We start from the raw sequence: 20224 nt of genomic DNA, 5'->3' as shown, positions 1-20224 counted from the left end.
AATTTAAAGCTGGTCTTACACTATTCTACGGTTCATAGTATGTTTTTTTGTTTTTGTTTTCAAATAATGTCAGGCATGGTATAGTGTAGATAAAGTGTACTCCAATTACCATTTTGATCAAATTGAAAATTTCATTATTGGACTTTGATTTTGTTTTGTTTTTTGTAATAGATGGCACCAGAGCACCACATGATGCTTCTTTAATTTACTTCAACATAGTTGTATGGCACCAAAATATCAGCATATGGTACCACAACAGCAAATAGGTGTTTTTCAGCAGTTAATGAAAGTTACACTAAATAAACAAATAGGTGAATCCATGCGACTCTTGTGAGGAACAAGCGGTTAAGAAAATGGAGGGATAGGGGTTGGTGAAAGATTCTGGTTGGTAACCCGGTGGGTAGTAGGTGTGATGTCTTGTCGGTGCTGGATTTCACTTTTCTTTCTTTTCTTTGATCCTTCCTCGGGTCTCCTGACAACCTCACGACTCTAGCTGGATTCTGAAGTATTCGGTCTAGGTGAACGATATGGGATTTTTAATAGGTTTTAGGTGAATTAATGAGCACACACTCACACGCACGCACACACACACACATGCACATACTCACGCACATACCAAAAAAGAAGGAAAAAAAATAGAGAGCAATGATGATGACGTGGAATCGGTAAGATTACCGAATGAACAATACTGAGCGCTCTCTCAAAAAAAGAAAAAAGAAAGAAAATGGATGGATAGATGAATCCATGAATAGCTACTCTAAAATGTACAGGGGTCACTGTACTTAATTAAAGCAAAATTGTCTACAACATTTGAATTGACAAGATGTCCAAATGACTCTCTCTCTTTCTCCTTCTCCTTCTCTCTCTCACACTCTCTTTCTCTCACACTCTTTCTCTCACACTCTTTCTCACGCTGTTTTTCTCTCACACTCTTTTCCTCACACTCTTTCTCTCTCTGGCTCTTACACTCACTCTCTCTCTCAAAATTTACTCAGAGCAACATCAAAAAGAAAAACATAATACCTTGAAATGTTCAGACACAAAACCTGCCTGGTAAAAAGAAATATCTTGCCAGACAAAGAACAAGCATATTTTTCAGTTTTTGCATCGTAGAATAGAAGCAGTGACAAGATTTGTAAATCTCTACAAATAAGAACAAATTACGACCGATCGTTTTCAGCTTGGTGGCAGCCTTCTGAAAAGTGTCCAAAATAATTGGTCCATTTCATATGATAGATGGTAGAACACCGACCACTGTGTGTCTTGGTGATGTGAGGCTGTTACTTCCAAGAAGCCGTCAGCTTGATTTACACACGGCTCACACTGACTCTCAAGACTAACTCTGATTGGCCGTACTGTTTTGAGTGTTAAAGCTCTCTCTTGCGACATCACCGATACACAGACCCGTGAAGAGGTTCATCATCATCATCCTGAGGGGATGATGCCGATGATCTCCATTAAGCACATGAAAAGCTGTAAGAGGGGCTTGAGTTGAATTTTGTTTTCTTCCATTCTAACTTTAAACAAGCAGCAACGCTGCTCGGATTTAAATTAGTCAGAATCCCTTTATTTATACTCGGTCGTAATTATGTATTTTTATTATTATTATTATGTATGTTTATTAGCCCTGAATGGGGCATACATACTGTAATCTAATGGTTTAGTGAAAGGATTGTGCAACTGCGGATATAAAAAAATAATTAAAAAAATTGCATGGTTGTTTTTTGGGGGTCGGTTTTTGAATTTTAGCCTAGGAGCCCTTGTCAAATGAGGATTTTAAATACAGCATCTAATTGCAAGACTATCAAAATCAATGAAATTAATAAAAGATGTGAACATCCATCTACAAGCATCTGGCCAATAGTTTTCCGACTGGATTCGGGTTTGAATTTCCACCCTCTGGCTGCACATGTGACATGATGTGTGCATTGTGTTTGTGAAGAAGGGTGAATGCAGTTTTATTTTTCAATTATAGGTGGCAGTAGCAATCGTAATTGAATTTTCTGCGTTCAATAAGTTTTAAGATGAGGAATTTTGGATATATTCCAAACTGGAAACTTTTTAACGGAATTTGTAGGAATTAACTGAAAATTGGGATTCATTTAAACACTATCATATACAAACATAAATGTAAATATTTTTATTTTGTCAATAAGCAAATATCCACTTAAAATTACCATCTAGCTAGCTCATGTATGAATATTTATTTATTTATTTGTAAGTTAAACAGTAATACATTATAATGGGCTCACTTGTGACCTGATACTTATCACAACCCTGGTGAAAGTAGAAGTACAGTACAGATTAATAAGCACCGTTACATCAGTAGAAGAAAAAAAAAAGACTGGTAAAAGTGGAAGAAGTGATTCAACTCTTTTACTTAAAGTGCAACTCAACCCCCTCCCAGACTCTTGCTCCACCCCTCACAAATAAAAAGAAAAACGGCTCTCAAAGGAGGCGTTGCTTGGAGGACCAGTTGTGCTGCCTTGGTTACACCATGGTGGCAGAGCGACTACGCCAGATTCAAGAAGTGACATCGGTAGTCTCTGCTTGTTTAATGAGAGGACAAAGAGTTGAGTGGCTCTTTAAGTAAAAGTATAAACTTAGATTTATGTAAATTTTGATTGGGACTCCTGCTTTTGGATCTGTGCTTTAATTTCTGAAATGGTTGCTCTTTCTTTCTTTCTTTCTTTCTCTCTTTCTCTCTTTGTTTTTGTGTAACTGAATATTCCTGATGTAACCAGACACAGCATCAGGATTTGTTTTCCCTCTCCTGGGACTTGACCATTTTTTTTTATCAATTCACTTGCTTTATAAAAAGCAGTTCTCGTTTTTACAAAATAATCATTCTATAAATAGTTCAAATTTTTAGAGTCAGACTTTATTTTATGAGAACAATGTCATGCTTGAATCTTAAACAAAAATGGAGAGAGACCTCTTTATATGAACATAAGACTTATTTTTAAAATCTGCCTATATTGTGCAGTACTTTTTGGAGGGTGTGCAACAAACAAGTTTTGTGTTCTATATGGATACGTATTTCCAATATCTGAGTTGAGCTCCTAAAATCCTAAATTATGTCCCAAGGAAGCCTCATGCAAAATCAGTGCACTATCCGCTGAAAAACATGCGCGGATCCTAGACTAACAAAGTCACGAAAACATTTAACATTTAGAAATATAGCTATTGTTTCCAATTATTGTGTTTGACTTTTAAGGACTTTTTGATTGTTGGTTGAACAATGTACAAATATGAACATTTGGAGAGAACCAGCATTAACTTCATAAATGCAAAGCACAAGTAAGGCAAGTAGTCATCCCTGATCCCTGCCAGCAGCATCATGTCCCACAGTGCCATCTAGTGGTGATCAGTAGTCATAGCCTTCCCCTCCCAATCCTCATAAAGTCAGCAGTGTGATTGCCTTAAAGCTGTGAGTCATCTCACTATTCCCTGTGTCACCCATTCTGTCACGTCCCAGTGATAAGTCACAGTCAGGAGATTGAGTGATGCTCTAAAATGAGAAGCCGGGCTGTTAAATAAAGCCAAGGACTCTGGATCAATATGCCAAACTATGGGAATTTGTGCAATATTGTGTGTGTCGGTGGAGGTCGCATTGGGTTGGGGGTGGTTCAGGGTCACAGTGGAATGATAGCCAGTGGTTCCTTTGTTTAACTTATTGATTAAGTCTATAGACTTGTGATTGGCTAGCAATCAGTCCAGGATGCTTGTAGACATCCACATTCATCCAGGTCATTTCTTTCATTAGATTGCAACTGGACCACTCTGTTTGTCTTAGAATATATTTTGACAGTCTAAGGTTTATCTTACCTCTCACCACCATTACAGTGTAATGGAAGCATTTGCTATATGAACCTCCAGACAGAAAAGAAAATAGCATATAGGTCAATACAAAAATCTTAAGTCTTAGTTGTACTTGTAACGACATAAATGACGCAGAAAAGGACAGGACCCTTCAATGTTAACTGAATGAAAAAAAATGACCCACATTCTTCCGTGCGTACTATACAGTATGTCCGTGCAGCGTACACAAACAACACATGGCTTTTTACCGAGGCCTTCGTGCATCACGACATCAAAGTGTTACGTTTTCATCTTCTGCACGGAGGAGGTGAAGAGTCACTAAAGTGGGCCGGACACACAATCACAAAAAATACGCAGAGCCAACACAAGAAGAGCAGCCCGTCAGTGATGATATGATAATAAAGAATGTGTTTGGCTCAAATTTAGAGGAACAACACAATGAGTTTCTGTTGCTTGTTGGAAGTAGTTAATAGTTGGTTTGTAGTAGTAAGTTTAATTTTCTACCAAAATTGAGGCACTGGCATATCCATCAGGGCAGCAGATAATGCTAAAAACAAACAGAGCACACACACAAACACAATGTTTATCTTCCACACAGCAAGGAACCCAGCTTACCAATCAATAAGGCTGTAGTGAGCCAAGGAAACAAATTACGTTTGTTGTTGTTGTTGTTTTTTTTAACCTTGCGAACATGGAGAAAAATCCCTTTGTAATCTGTATTTGTTTTACAGTTAACGCTCATATTGCTTGGGTTTTCTGTGGGTTCCGGTACTCGTCTTTTTTTCCCCCTCCACATTGTGGAATGTTGTGGTTGTAAACATTCTGCTGTCGCTCATTTATTTTCTTGGCCACTACGAAAAACTTTTTTTGTGCTGTTTTTAGATGAGTATTGATTTTTAACTGCTCCAGATAATGTGTTTCACCATTATGTGCTGTTACATTGCCTTTTTGTATGCTATTGAGGCCTTTTTCTAATAGTAGTGATATTAACTCTTTAACCGCCAAAAACGTCAACTGACGTTAAGGACACGCCCACTGTATACCGCCAATAACGTAAATTGACGTCAACTGTTTTTTTTTTCTTAAAGGGCAGTGCAACATCTTGTGCAGCGCTGCTTTGTGAATGGGGTTATGAAAATCCAAAAACACCCACTAACTACGGCCAGCAGATGGCAGCATTGTATCTTTTTTCAATGGGCTCCTGGGTATCGAAATACATGAAAACATGGCAGGATGTTAGGAAATAGAACGTTTTCAAGGATGACATGAATGAACAAAGCGTTTGTCGCATTAAATCTAATTCACACAGCATCACTAAACAAAATATATTTGTGTCAAAGTCACCGTAGTGTAGAAAAAAACCCATTTTCAAATGGTGATTACTAAAGAACGTAATAAAGTAGAAAAAACTTTTTTTTCTAATGAAAGAATGGAATCCCATCTTTCATATGGTATCCACCATGTTTATGTAGTCATAGCACACAATATTCTGTTTGCCTTGAAAGATGAGTGAAAATGCTTGAAATCGGCTGACACTTGTAGGGGTTGTTGTTTTTTAATAACGTTTGGCAGTAAAAGAGTTAAGAGCTGGATTAAGTTTGGGAAGATTCACACTGAAAGCCAAGGTTACCAAAAACTCACAGCCCTCGGCGAATATACAGTTAAATCATTACATTTGCCCAAAAAATTACTGTCCCCTAATTTCGCAGCTGGGAAATGTGTGCGGGTGCATTCGACAAAATTTTCCGCAAGCTTCATGAAATAACTTAAATATACTCGTCCATCTTTCCAACTGACATCCAGAGATGAATAAAGCCTACAAGTCTTTTTTAATCTTTAAATCTGTTCCACATTTTCATCTCTTTGTTGAGATTTATAGCAGCCACTAAACAGGTCGCTGTATGTGGAGACCAACATCTATTTATTGCCTCGCTTCAAACAAAAGTAGACATGGCTTGTGGATAGCAGATTTAACAACTTGAAGAGCCCGTGGAAGCCAATTCATGGATTTGTTGCTAAACACATTAAACATATTGGAATGCAATTACTGAAAATGTGAAAAGATGTGTGTTCGTGATTTTTTGGGGTGGGGGGACATGGATAAAATGGCTGCCCAGTAACAGAGTTGGGAAAATGGCATGAATTCATCCCCACACTATCCGTATCAGATTTATTAGCCAAGAATGTAAAAACATGCAAGGAATTGCTCTTTACAGCCACAACCCGTCCAAGAAACAGGAAAAAATAAAGAGACAGATCGGGAAGCCTCGTGGTTCGCTAGTTAGCACGCAGAGTTTCTTGGATGAAAAAAAATAAACAATCAATCTGCAACAATTTGATATAGTGACAAAATGTGTTTGCAATGTGTGTTGATAGGCCAGCTTAAGGTGGCTAGCACTACGTTATGATAGACTCATTCACATTTCTAAATTATTAGTGGTGTGGGGATGGGGGGGTGAACATTCTGCAGCAGACTGAGAGGAACGAGGTTGATTGTCTGGTCATTTGGCTTAGAATTGGATGCAAGACATTTTTTTAGGTCATCGCGCTGGTATTTAACTTGGACGTGGATTCAATCAAAGGAGCTATTTAGGGCCCGACCAATCAAAAACGGCCGCCCCCCACAGCTTTTTTCAAGTTATTATTGATATTTTTTTATTTTTACACATTAGCACATTAGAACATATAACAAAGATGATGACATGAAACACTCGCACCAAAAATAAAACAAAGGTGACTAAATCTACTTTCATCCATCCATTTTCGTGACCGCTTATTAGTGGCCGGGGTACACCTTGAACTGGTTGTAAATCTTACTTTTGACAATTTTTCTAGCTGTTGTTAAGTTAAACAAATTTTAAAGGGCAAAATATATTTAAAAAACAAACAATCAAATGTTCTGCCTGTGTGTTGTGTGTCATGATCTGTGCTGTCAGTCCTGTGCTCTCAGGTAGTTTTGTGTTTTGCTTGCAGCAGCAGCAGCCTGACTAGTGGGCGGATCCCAGGAGACACACACCTGCAGCCACTTCTTAATCAGTAGAGTGTGTATATAGAGGCAGCTGACATCTGAGTCACTTGTAGGACCATTAGTTTTGCTCATCTCCTTAGCCCAACAGTAGTCTTGACTTCCTGATCCTGTTCCTTGACTATGTTTTGCCTCCCCCGTTTTTGACTTGTTGCTCACTGTTTTCTTGCTGCATTTTGTTTGGCGCAAGCACCTTTTATATATGTAGACTTCTGCGTTTCGTTGTGCGCTTTCTGTTCTTCTCGTTCCTTACATTTGCAAGCAATTTCAGTTGTACTTTGTTTATTGTGTGCTTTTTATGTAGAATAAATGTTTGTGTTCCTACTCTGTGTCTACATTTATGGGATCTACTGCTTACTCGTAACAAAGTTTAAATGGGAACAAATAAGTTTTTTTTGTCAGGCATTTTTTTAAAATTAATCTGTTAGTTAGAATTGGAATCTGTTAGTTAGAATTTGATTCTGACAAATATCAGAATCACCCCTGCCAATTGTACTGAAATTTGGTGTGGGGGTAATTTATAGCACAGCAAGCCAACATTTTAAATTTCAGTTTGATTGGATCAACGGTTTCTGAGAAAGCAATTTTATTTTTTTCCCCTTGTTCACGAAAATTTACATTGCCACTGAATTTCAAATTACCTTTTCTCAGCAACTGCTGGTCCGAATAAAAAAATAAATAAAAATAAATTATATCTGGAAATTATAAGGATTCGCAATCTGGCATTTGTTTTTGCATCATTGTTATTGGAATTGGACCAGTGGTTGCTGAGAAAAGGCCATTTGAAATTTAGCGACTACAGCCATTTTTGCGAAAAAGTGGGAAGGGGGGGTTATCTAGGTACAAATATACCTACCTATCTACCCTAATATACACACAATATTTCAAACAAATCTGAAAAAGTAGGGTTTCATTCATTAGGTTAACTGAGGTCGAATGAGCCATTTCATATTTATCTTTTCACATCAAACAAATGTTTTCATTCAAAGTGAATTGTCAAATCTACCATTTAAGAGAAGGCCGGACTAAACAATCAAAATTGGAATGTCACAATTTCCATGATAAAGTGCAAACGAGGGGTAAGAGGCATCTTAACCTTTAAGTATGTTTCAAAGGAATGTAGTCTGTTGAGTGTTTGAATGTTTTTTTTTGTTTTGTTTTTTCTAGAGAGCTCAGTATTGTTCATTCGGTAATTTTACCAATTTGACATGTCATCATCATTGCGCTCTTTTTTAATTTATTATTATTATTATTATTTAAAAAATATATATATTTTGTATGTGGGTGAGCATGTGTATGTGCATGTGCGTGTGTGCGTGCGTGTGAGTGTGTATTCATTAGTTCACCTAAAACCTATTAAAAAATCCCATACCGTTCACCTAAACCGAACACTTCAGAATCCAGCCAGAGTCGTGAGGCCGTCAGAAGACCCGAGGAAGGACCACAGAAAAGAAAGGAAAGTGAAATCCAGCACTGACCAGACACCACCCACCGGGCCACCAACCAGAGTCCTTCACCAACCCCAGAAACATCTAAATTCCAACAAATCACGGATACCTCAAGAGACCAGAGGAGAGACTGAGGAAAGGAAGGAAGGACAGACGAAGCAGAGTGAGATCCACAGACACCAGCCTCCACCGATTCAACGACCAGAGGAGGAAGCAGATTGTGTTTGAATTTCGATAGATGCTGGTGTGGTGGATCTGGCATGCATGAAAATCTCCACCAAAGAGGGGAGCCGTCGACCCCTGCCAGGACAGAGCAAGCGCAACACCTCAGGGCCCCCCAGGCCACGGCAGCGCCAAGGGACAACCCCCGGTCCCCGCAGGGGCCACCGGCCGGAGAGCAAACCCAGGAGCAGGAGCGCCCCCGACCCCAACACGGCCCGCGCCCCCAACCCAACGCAGCAGGACGGGGCACTGCAGGCCCGCCAGGCACCCCACCAGTCCACAGCCCCCGCTCCCCCCACGACCCCGCCCCCCATCCACCTCCGCCATCCACCCCAACCCAGCCTCCACTGGGGCTGGGTTGGGGAGGAAGGCGGAATGGGGAGGGGGAAGGGACGGGGGAGGAAGACGACAAGAAGGGCAAGGGGCAGCGGCAGGGCCGCAGAGAGAGGGGGAGAGGAGGAGGAAGGGTGACGAGGGAGAAGGGATAGGGAGGCGGAGGACGGGCGGGGAGAGGCGAGGAGGGAGAGGCAGCAAGGGGGAGGGGAGAGGGAACCACGGGGCACCCCGGCGGCCCACAGGCCCGAACCACGTCGCCGCCCCGGACACCAGGGAGAGCCCCGCAACGCAGCACCCCCCAAGAGACCCAGGGAACGGCCAAGACGCAGCCGCCACCCAGCAGCCAACAGAGGGGCAGAGCCGCCCACGCCCAGCCAGGGGGGACAGCACCTATAGAATTATCACATTAGCATGCAGTGAATGCGAATATTAACCCTTCGTGCCCATTGGAGGTGAATCTTGAGGAGTTGGTGATTAAGGTGTCGTTTGATGTAGTCTGCTCGATCCTGCTGGCAGCAACTGGGTTCCTGACTATAAAAACACAACCATTAGTTACAAATTGCCAAATACAGAAACAGCAATGTAAGTTATCGCGATGAGGTGGCTCTCGCTGACAGGCAGAATTAAGTAACCAGATTTAGGTTAAAATATTCTATATATACGTAGACCATGTTTTTATAAATTTTGATATTTGGTTTTTATTTGAGGCAGATATTTTTTCCATTATAATGTGCTTTATGAGGAGGTTAGACCATTGGTCGATATTCAGAGTTTGTTTATTTTTCCAGTTAACAAGAATTGTGTTTTTTTGCGATAGTAAGGGATACAAGTGTAGATTGAAATTGATTATGTGGTAAATCAGTTGTTGTTAGGTCACCTAGCAAACACAAGTTTGGAGATAAAGGTATCCTACAGTCCAAGATAGCGGAAAGTTTTTCTAAGACTTTAGTCCAGAAATACATAACCGGAGTGCATAACCATAAAGCATGAAAATAAGTGTCTGTAGTGTTTTGTAAACACTGGAGACAAATGTCGGAGTCTGAGAGTCCCATTTTCTTCATCATATATTGAGTAATGTATGTTCTATGAATAATTTTATATTGGATAAATTGTAAATGTGTGTGTTTTGTCATTTTAAGTACGTTTTCACAAACTTGAATCCAAAAGTCAGATTCAGGAGCTATAGGCAAGTCTGTCTCCCATTTCAAGATGGGTAAAGACATTTTATCAGTATATGAAAGTAACTTATATATTTTCTGTAATAGGTAGTAGTGTTGATTTTGTCCAGTTAATAGAATAATCTGATAAATGTGAGAATTTAGTTATTAAGTTAAATACTTCCCCTAACGAAATAGCAGGCTTTTCTAAATAAAGTAAAATATCATCGGCATATAGATTAATTTTGTGTTCTGTTACCCCAGAGTGAATTCCTTGAATCCTTCTTTCCTGGCGTATAGCTAATGCAAGTGGCTCAATAAATATTGCAAATAATAAAGAGGACAGTGGGCATCCCTGTCTTGTGCCTCTCTGTAGAGTAAAACTCTGAGATATAATCCCATTAGTAGTAACTGTAGCTTTAGGAGAATCATATAATACTGACACCCAGTGAATAAATGACTTCCCAAAGCCAAATTTATTTAAAACAGCAAATAGGAAGGCCAGTTAACTTTGTCGAAAGCTTTTTCTGCATCCAATGATATAATAACGGCCTTTTTATCATGCCGCTGTGACATGCTAATAAGGTTAAAGAGCCTCCTAATATTATTAGTAGAGTGACGATCTTTAATAAAGCCTGTTTGGTCGCTATGAATGATTGTCGAGATTACTGTTTCTAGTCTAGATGCGAAAGCCTTAGTGATAATTTTAATATCAGTGTTAATTAGTGAAATCGGACGGTAACTTGATGGAAGGGTGGGGTCTTTTTCTGGCTTTAATGAAAGTTTAATTGCTGCTGTATTCATGTGTGGGCGTATGTAACCATTAGTTTTAATTTATGTTACTACTCTTAAGAATAGTGGAGCAAGCATTAACCAGAAGTGCTTAAAAAATATAGCTGGATAACCATCCGGGCCAGGTGCTCTGCCATTGTACTGTACAACTCGTTTATAGTAAGTGGCGCATCTAACATATCTTTATATTCAGTAGTTAACTGAGGTATATTTAAGCTACTGAGGAATGCCTCAATATGCTCAGAGTTAGGCTTGTTAGTTTCTGAGTATAGGTTGCAATAATAGTTATAATTTTTTTAATTAATTTCTTCTGGTGATTGTGTGCATTCACCAGTTGTCCCTTTAATAGCCGTTATAAGAGATTTTTCCCGATTGCGTTGAAGTTGGTTTGCAAGAAATTTACCTGATTTGTTATTATATTCAAAGTTGTTGTATCTCAATTGTTGTATTATAAACTCTGTCTTTTTAGTTAGCATATCGTCAAACTGTATTTTTGTATTTCGTAAGTCAGTCCATATTTGGTTATTTGGGTTTATTGCGTACTCATCCGTCAGTTGTTTAATTTTATCTTCCAAGTCTTTTTCAATTTTTGATCCTGTTTCTTTTTATAAGATGAATATGATATAATTTTACCTCTAATTACTGCTTTCCCAGCTTCCCAGAGAAGAGATGGAGATAAGTCTAGAGAGTCATTTATTTCCAAAAAGTCTGCCCACTCTTTTCTTATAATTTTGTTAAACTCTGCGTCGTTGAGCAGTGAGATGTTAAAACGCCATGTCGGGGATGGTTTAAAGGCATAATCAACTTGTAGGGTAAGGAAGACTGGTGCATGGTCGCTAATAATAATAGGATGTATTTTTGTAACAATTTTATCAGCAATAGAATTATTTGTAAGAAAAAAATCAATTATTGAAAAAGATCGGTGCACAGCGGAAAATAAGGTAAATTCCTTCTTAGTTGGGTTTTTAAGTCTCCAGCTGTCGATGAGGCCAAAATCATCCATATATTCCCCTATTACTTTTGTAGATTGTAATCGCCTTATACATGTTGTATTATTAGAACGATCTATTAATGGATTTAAGACTGTGTTAAAGTCTCCTCCAATAATAATAGTAGAGTTCGCTGCTAATTCAAACAGCTGAGAGAAAAATTCATGGAAAAAGGCCGGATCATCATTATTAGGGGCATATAAATGACCAAATGTATATATTTTATTAAATATAGTCACCTGAATAATAATGTATCGAACCTCTGGGTCTGTTACTGTATTATTTAGAGTAAAGAATAAATTCTTATGTATGAGTATACAGACTCCTCTTTGTCTACTGTTATAAGGGGCAGAGTACACTTGACTAAAATTCTTATCAATAAGTAATTTTTCTTCAGATTTTTGTAGGTGGGTTTCTTGTCGGAGACAAATATCTGCTTTTCATTTTAAGAGATGGTCTAAAAATGTTATTCTTTTTGCCTGTGAGCGAGCTCCACACACATTCCAGGAGACCAGAATTAATTTATGCATACCAACAATATAAACTCAGTCCTGTGTATATATCTGTATAGGCTACTTGTTAATATTGGCATGTTATAGGATGCAATCAAAGTGGTTAGGTGGTTTATGTAATTTGTGTGAAATGACAGGTGACGTGTAAGTGAATATAACAGTGAAAAAACAGGGAGGGAGGTGGATGTGAAGAAAATTGGCGGGGGATTAAACATGTAACAATACACCAGTAAATGGTAACCTGAGCGAGATTTTTTTTTTAAATGTACTTTAGATATAGTTATGTATTAATATTATATTTGTAATATAGCCTAAACATAATGAGTATTCACATTTTAGGTTTTATAACCACATATACAGTATATGTATAATAATCAAACAAAGTTTAGTTCCACCAAGGCCAATTAGAACAGCTAGGGAGGGGAGTTGGGATTCCGGAATAGTTGGCCATCGATGTATAGCTTATCAACGACTATCATAGTCCGTTTCCCCTCCTGCCTATTTTGTCTCATTACAGGAAACAGTACCTTTCGCCGCTCATTAATCTCTCTCGGGAATTGGTCATTCATTCCAAATGAGGTCCCTTTAAGCTCCCGTCCTTTACTTTTAACAAATTCTTTCTGTTTAAAATACTCAAACTTGGCGATAATAGGACGGGGTTTGTTGCCCCTACGGGCTCCAAGCCGATGTACCCGGTGAAAAGAGATATTATTATATGAGTGTTTGAATGTTATTGTTGTGTTGTATATTGATTTCTAAATGTTACTCCAGACCTCTGCACAGGAAGACCTGCTCGTGGCAAAGGGCTGGAATATTACTGGAGCAGGGTGGGATTGACCGTAAATTGTGACGAGTGTATTCAGTTGGGAACATCAGAAACGACGTGTACAAGAACAGGAAGAACAAACAGTAGCATTTCCTGCTTGAGTTTGTGCCAAAAGACTTGATTTGTAACTTGTCTTGAGCAATAACGCTAACTCTGCGCTGACGTCCACTTGGAATGAGTTTTGGGCGTATGTGTGTTCCTTCCATGAATTCTTCACTGCATCCTTTGCGCAGCACAGTGACTAAGCATTAGCATTTGACAAAATGCTGAATGAAGGGTGTGAGTTTGTGGGTGTGTCAAAGTTACTTCAGAAGAGGAAAGGTGACCCCCATCCTGTGAAGACAATGCAGAGCTCGTATGCGGGAGGAGATGATGGGCTGGGCTATTATTATATGCACACATACTACTAGGAACATAAGGGGTACAAGTCACTACAAAACAAATTAAAACAAGAACAAATATTAAGCAAAGGTGTGTTTCTGTAAAAGGTGTTAATTTGTGATTTTGGAACTGACCTGAAAAGATGTCAGTCACTTGCTGAATTCAAAAAATTGTTTAAAAGCAAAGTTTAAAAAAATTACTTACGTCGGTCATGAGCTGTTAAAATGTATATATGCTGTAATTTCTTTGGATGTATCGGTATGAGTGTAATGAAAATTGTATATGTGAGTATGAGGATATGATTCATAAATGTATTATGAATTTCATGTCCATATGTTGCTGGCAAATGTGCGCATGTTAAAGTGAACTTGTGTATTTATAATTAGTTTTACACATTTATTTTTGTTGAAATACATTACTTTATCATTTTATCAACATAAAACGAATAAGGGGTAGGACTAGATACGTTTTTAACTTCCTCCTACCCCTTTTGAACATATAAACGCTTTTCTTTATTCATATTCTTGTTTTCTTTTTCACTTCAATTTATATTTTAGACTTGCAATGTGTTTTCTTTATGTTTATATGTTCAATAAAACCATAAACCAAACCAACTTGACAAGATTTCCCTAAAATTACAGGTCTGGTTCGAGAGGCCACTTCAACCTGAGTATAATGTAAGAAGAATTTTGAATTATTATTTTTTTATGTTTTGTTTTGTTTTGCTTCAGAAATAAATGACCTTGTGGAATGTATTTTGTGTGATATCACATATAGAAATTATTTTAGTTAAAAATATCCACCAATTATCTCGTACGGGCTGACATTTTCAGAGGTTCACAAAGTTTTTAAAGTGTTTCAATTTATGTTGTGTTTCTAATTTGCTTTGAAGAAATAAAAAGCACAATTGGAACATAAATTTTTTTTGTGAATTAATTTATTATGGAGGATTTTAGAGGTGTTTGAAGTGCTCATTCCATGTGTTTTATAACTGTATATTTATCGTTATACAGGTAAGGTATGATAGCATTCATGGATATAACGATTTTAAATTAAAAATATTTTAAATTAAAAAGGTTACAATTTGATTTACTATGATACATACGGCTGTAGCTTCAGTCATGTGTATTAATATGCAACAAAATGAAATCATAAACCCTAATTCAATGTTGATTTAACATCTTTTGCTATCTGAGTTGCCAACGTTAATTTGTAAGTATTTGTTTGCCAGTTTGATCTCATTCAACTGTGTTGCTGTGTAAGTCTGGCTTTACCTTACATTGTTGCATTGAAACATTAACATTATAATAAAATAAAAACTGTATTTTCAGCCCAATTTGGTGAAATTGGATGATTTCCCGCCACACCCATGATGATCTCATGGCACACTGACATGCCACGGCATAGTGGTTGGGAATCACTGGTCTCGGGTCGGGCCTGAGGGATCACAAAAGAGGGGCAGGCCAAACCAGTTTGCAGGTCAATGGGACAACAGTTTGGGTCACACAACATGAACACGAAGCAACCACGCCAGTTCTGTGGGAAAATGGCACTGAGCATGCTCTGTGACCCCTGCGGCCTGCTCCAGAGAGGGACCCCAGAGGACGCATTGCAGAAAATAAAGTCCCTCTCATTTTGTCAGAATTTTGTCCATGATTTAGGAGCAGGTTACTGAGTGGAGTATGCTGGGTGCCCTTTTTCAGTCGATTATGCAAATAAGTCTTGTCGTGTGAGAGCATTTACTGTTCATGAAGAGTCATAAAGTCCCACAGGAACTTCGCAAACTTGCAAGATTCCCAAAGTGAGTCGTGTGTTGACAAAATGTGCACATGAGACTACGTCTGTGCGGGCTTTCCCGCTGGAGCTTCAATCTGCTGACGTGATCGACTTGTGCTCGAGTGCGGTGACGTCAGGAGAAGTGCACTCCGCTCATTGCTGCAGTCACGCTGGCTAAATGAGTCAAAACATGGCCATGAAAAGCGAGTGGATGACTATTGTGAGCTTTCCTGTGTTTTTTCGGTCAGCAAATTCGTTTATCGCAACTTTGTGAAGTTGAATTGAACACTTTCCTACTACCACCCCCTTCCCTTTGCTAGCTAAAAGCAGAGTTGGCAAATCTAGGTCCAGAAAGTAAATAGCCTGCCACAGTTTGGCTTTAGCCCCTTGTACTAGCTAGCTAGCTCCCATGGTGCTTGTTTACCTGCTAGGGAGCCAGCTAGCTAGCTAGTACAAGGGGCTAAAGCCAAACTGTGGCAGGGTATTTACTTTCTGGTCCTGGATTTGCCACCTCTGGCTAAAAGGAAGCCATGTAACATACATGAATGCCAAAACATGCACCTCCTGCCCCATTCCCTTTGTACTTGGTCATATAACATGCATTAACATCCATCCTTGTACCCACAGTCGTCTCCCCAGGGCTGACCCAGGGTCTGACCTTTCCATCATAATGTGGGTCAGAGGTTATCACAACGTGCTATCAGAGCAGCTTAAGCCTTGACCAAATGGGCGCCCCCATCAGACTGAGAGTAGTCAAATAAGCCGTCCCACGCTGACTCAGCATCCCCCCACGCCTCCACAACTTGGACCGAGTTCCCCTTGAGTACGAACAGACCCCCTACCTCCAGACTTCACTGTAATGTGATGTGTGTGCTTTTTCTTCTTCTTGTGGTTTTGCTCGACAAGGCTTTTTCAGATCACCTTTGACCTTGATGTCAGTCACTCCAGTGCAAAGGGCTTTTAGATGTAAGCCCCCCTACACAGTTTTGATGCTTGCCAGGAGCTCTCAGAAGTTTTGACAAACAAGTAGTGACTGAAGAAAAAAAAGTTTACAGTATAGCAGCATCAGATAAAAGGTTTGGGCGGAATTATCTTCGTGGCTTTGTTACATATTGTTAAAACTGAAATATGTATTGGTCAATTGAAATATGTGTTTTCTGTAACATGTTGAAGAGCACATGCTTAAGTACAGCCTGGGAAAGCAATTGAGGTTAAATAAGAGCGATCAGTAAAACCACAGCTTTGAACACTATGTTCTTTTAATGCCTGTAAAAAAAAAAAAAAAAAAAAACGGAATTGATCAATGACTGTGTAGGCTAAGTCACTATTGATTCTTGCTGAGCAGTTTCTGAAGGCTTCAAGCAAACACCTCTTCCTCTCTCTCTCTAACATATATTCCTCAATGTAGGTTCTCAAAAATATTTGTTTATTATTGCAGTTAGTTATGGGCCGATTACCGGTTCGATGGTTTACCGTGGTTTTAAAAAGCAGGGCACAATACAATTGGCTGTTTGCTGCTTTGAAGTTAATTGCCTTCAATGAACTTTTTTCCCCTCTCCTTCTCAGGCGAGTAGAGAGGGGAGTGGTGAGCAGTTGCGCATGGAGGTGGGAGGGAGTAAAAGAGAGACTGTGCAGACACCAGGGTTATTATAGTTTTGGAATTTTTATTTTAGTTAGTTTTAAGGGTTGTGTTAATGTTTTTATTAGTTATAGTTATTTAAAAAAAATGCATAATTTTAGTTTAGTTTTAGTTGGTTTCGGTATTAGTTTTTTATCTATTTATAGTGTGCGCAATATATATATATTAAAAAAACATGATAAAATGAAAAATGTAACACATTTCTTACCTAGCGTAGCATTTCGGCGGAGTTAAATGAAAAAAGCAGGCGAGCCGAGCCATGAAAGTCAAGCAGGCAAATTTGTCGCCTAGGTGCAATCTCATCTGAAGGTGCTTTTCACTTCTGTGTGACGCACTTTCAAACATATAATAATCCCCAAAGGCTCATGTACTAAATTAATTACCAAAGACTAAAACAAAGGACATTTTCGCTATAATTCTAATTCGTTTTAGTTAATTTTGTAAACATAAAATGCAGTTTTAGTTAATTTCCTTTTTTTTTTTTTTTAAAGCATTTTCATTTTTATTTTATTTTGTTAACAAAATTGTTTTTTGAATTTTAGTTTGAGTTTTTTTTGTTAGTTTTTGTTAACTAAAATAACCTGATGTCTTTTTGCTCTGTTGATTAATGGGCATTGCAATTGTTTTTCTTTTTATTTAGAGGTGCCAATGAGTACTAGTTAGCCTTAAGGACAACATGAGTAGTCCTCAGGTCTGTTCTAAAAAATAAATCACCAGTGATGGAACACTGTGACTAACTGAAATGAATTAAAAAAGAAGTAGAACATTATGATTTATTCAAGCTTAACATGGTACAGGTTTCTTCTGTACCAAATATTTTATATAGTATTTTGTTTAAAAATTAAATGTTTATTTCAATTTAAAAAAAATCTGTTTTTGTTTATCAATATATATATATTTTAAAAAGTAATTTTAGAACTATAATTTTAATACCATGATAGCACAATTTTTTTGGTCACTGTTATCATACCGTTAAAATCTGAAATTGGCCCATGCCTAATTGCAATATATTTCAGTGTTGGTATCTTAATACAGCAATTCTTCACAAACAACTGTTCCAAGGCTATCAGAACAAAGTCAACGAGAAAATAAGTTAGTTTGTTGGTAACAATGAATTACTGACTTGCACAAGGGCAGGTGTTTGAGTTCAAATGCAGGAAAATAATTCAGTTGGGATGTCGGATGGCTCCAAACAGACTCCAGCTGCAGAAGGGCTTTTGTGATGTCAAGTCACAAATACATTGCCTGAAGCTGCAGATATCAGCATGCAGTGATGGCAATCAGACATCCTCTTGACATCTCCCTCATTAGGGCCGAGTCTTCGCAACACATGATCACCACCTACTGTAGCAGCAAAAGGAAGGCAGAGATAAGAGAAAGATGAAAAGTATGTTTCATCATTTTTATTTTCATCCAGCAGTCAGACTCCTAATTGTAATGCTCGCTGGATGTTCCAGTTCATACTCAACAATGAGGACAGAGGTGTGTGTTTGTGTGCGTGCGTGCGTGCGTGTGTGGACAACATTTTTGGATTGAAGAAGAGTCCTGTTGAATGGAACAATTCACATCATTGTTTTTGTTGTTTAGATCATTAGATGTTTGGTTTGGTTTTGTCTCGTTTTCTCTGCGTCACATCTTCATGTCTTGTCTTGCTTGTTAGGTTTTCAATTCCACCTGTTCTCGTCAGCCTTCTTTGTGTCTACCAATAATCGCCCTCTGCTTAGATGCTGCATTTGAGGAAGGTGGGAAGTCTGACTTTTCAGGCTTCATACCAGGAAGTATGCGGGGGGATGCCACTTTGACCTTGGAATTCCAAGTTGCAAAGTTGGGGGAAAAAAAGAACCCTGACTTTACCGACTGGTTTAAATGACAAAACATAATTTATACAATTAACATATTTATCTGTTTATTTACTGTAGCGTTAATTTAAAAAAGTAACTTTAGGTAACCCGAATTAATTTATCGGAATCAGTCATCGATGTTGTTTACATTTGCTTCAAATGCTTTGAGGTCAGAAATGGGAGGTTCCTAGTGGGATATATCCAATTTCCCAGCTTCCTCGAATGCAGCATTAGTTCCCTCGTTTCTTTCAGTCTGTGCCTGTTTGCCGTGTTTGCTTGTTGTCACAAGTTGATTTTCATTGTTCCTTCAACGGTGACAACAAAGTTGCATTCTATTCTAAACACACACGCAATCACACAGAATTAATCTTGTAATGATATTTAGGAAAGTACACTCGGGTTTTGTGTGACTTTCAAAGGCTACCAACTTTTGACTTGCCCAACCTTCGGAAGTTTGACTTTGGAGCTTCCACCAGTGGAAAGTGGCCATTTTGCTAAATTGGAGAAGAAATAGCAACATACTTTTATTTTACTTCTGACATATCTGCAGATATGAGCTTCTCTTCATTCTATACCAATTCTTGCCAAACAGTCAACCACAAGTAGTAGCACAACATTAGATTCAAAATCATTATTTCCTCATTGGCGACCAGCTGGCTCGTTTCTCATGATGCACTCTGCTTGAATTCCTTATCAGCGTACAAAGCTTTTTATCTGCCTCTCTGGTCATCAACTACACCACCAGTTTCTTTTCTACCTCCCAGCCCAGAAAAGATGTTTAGAAGATTGAATCGAGGTGGAAGCGATATCTGATGTTGAGTAAGTGTCAGGTCCGTTTTTTTAACATGGGTGACTGGTTTGATGTATTTCCTGCTTTCCAGTGTTATTTTTCATTAAGATTGGAATGACCTAACAAAATGCTTTAGTGTTTGTGTAAAGCGTTGAGATTTGCATAACTGTTTGGCACCCCCTCCGTTGCGCCTCACTTTCCTCTGAAAGTGTTGAGTGATGAGATGCAGACTCAAGACAAGGCTAAAAGCTTTGTGAAGCACACACACACACATATATATATATATATACATATATATATATATATATATATATATATACATATATATATATATATATACATATATATATATATATACATATATATACATATATATATATATATATATATATATACATATATACATATATATACACATATATATATATATATATATATATATATATATATATATATATATATACATATATATATATATATATATATATATATATATATATATATATATATATATAAAGGGATTCTTGTACTGACACTGCAGACACGCTGTACAGAATTCTGAGACTCACTTCAGAACTTGTGCCTGCTGGTGGAGACAAAAGCTTTGGCCTTCATTGGCTGTCGGTTGAGACACCACAGGCAGTAATTTTCCCCTGTCAGCCCCTGCT

This window comes from Leptonotus elevatus, chromosome 10 (genome assembly GCF_054856555.1).
Source record: "Leptonotus elevatus isolate MCC_2025b chromosome 10, RoL_Lele_1.0, whole genome shotgun sequence".
NCBI classification, from domain to species: domain Eukaryota; kingdom Metazoa; phylum Chordata; class Actinopteri; order Syngnathiformes; family Syngnathidae; genus Leptonotus; species Leptonotus elevatus.
Note: the sequence above shows the minus strand (reverse complement) of the source record.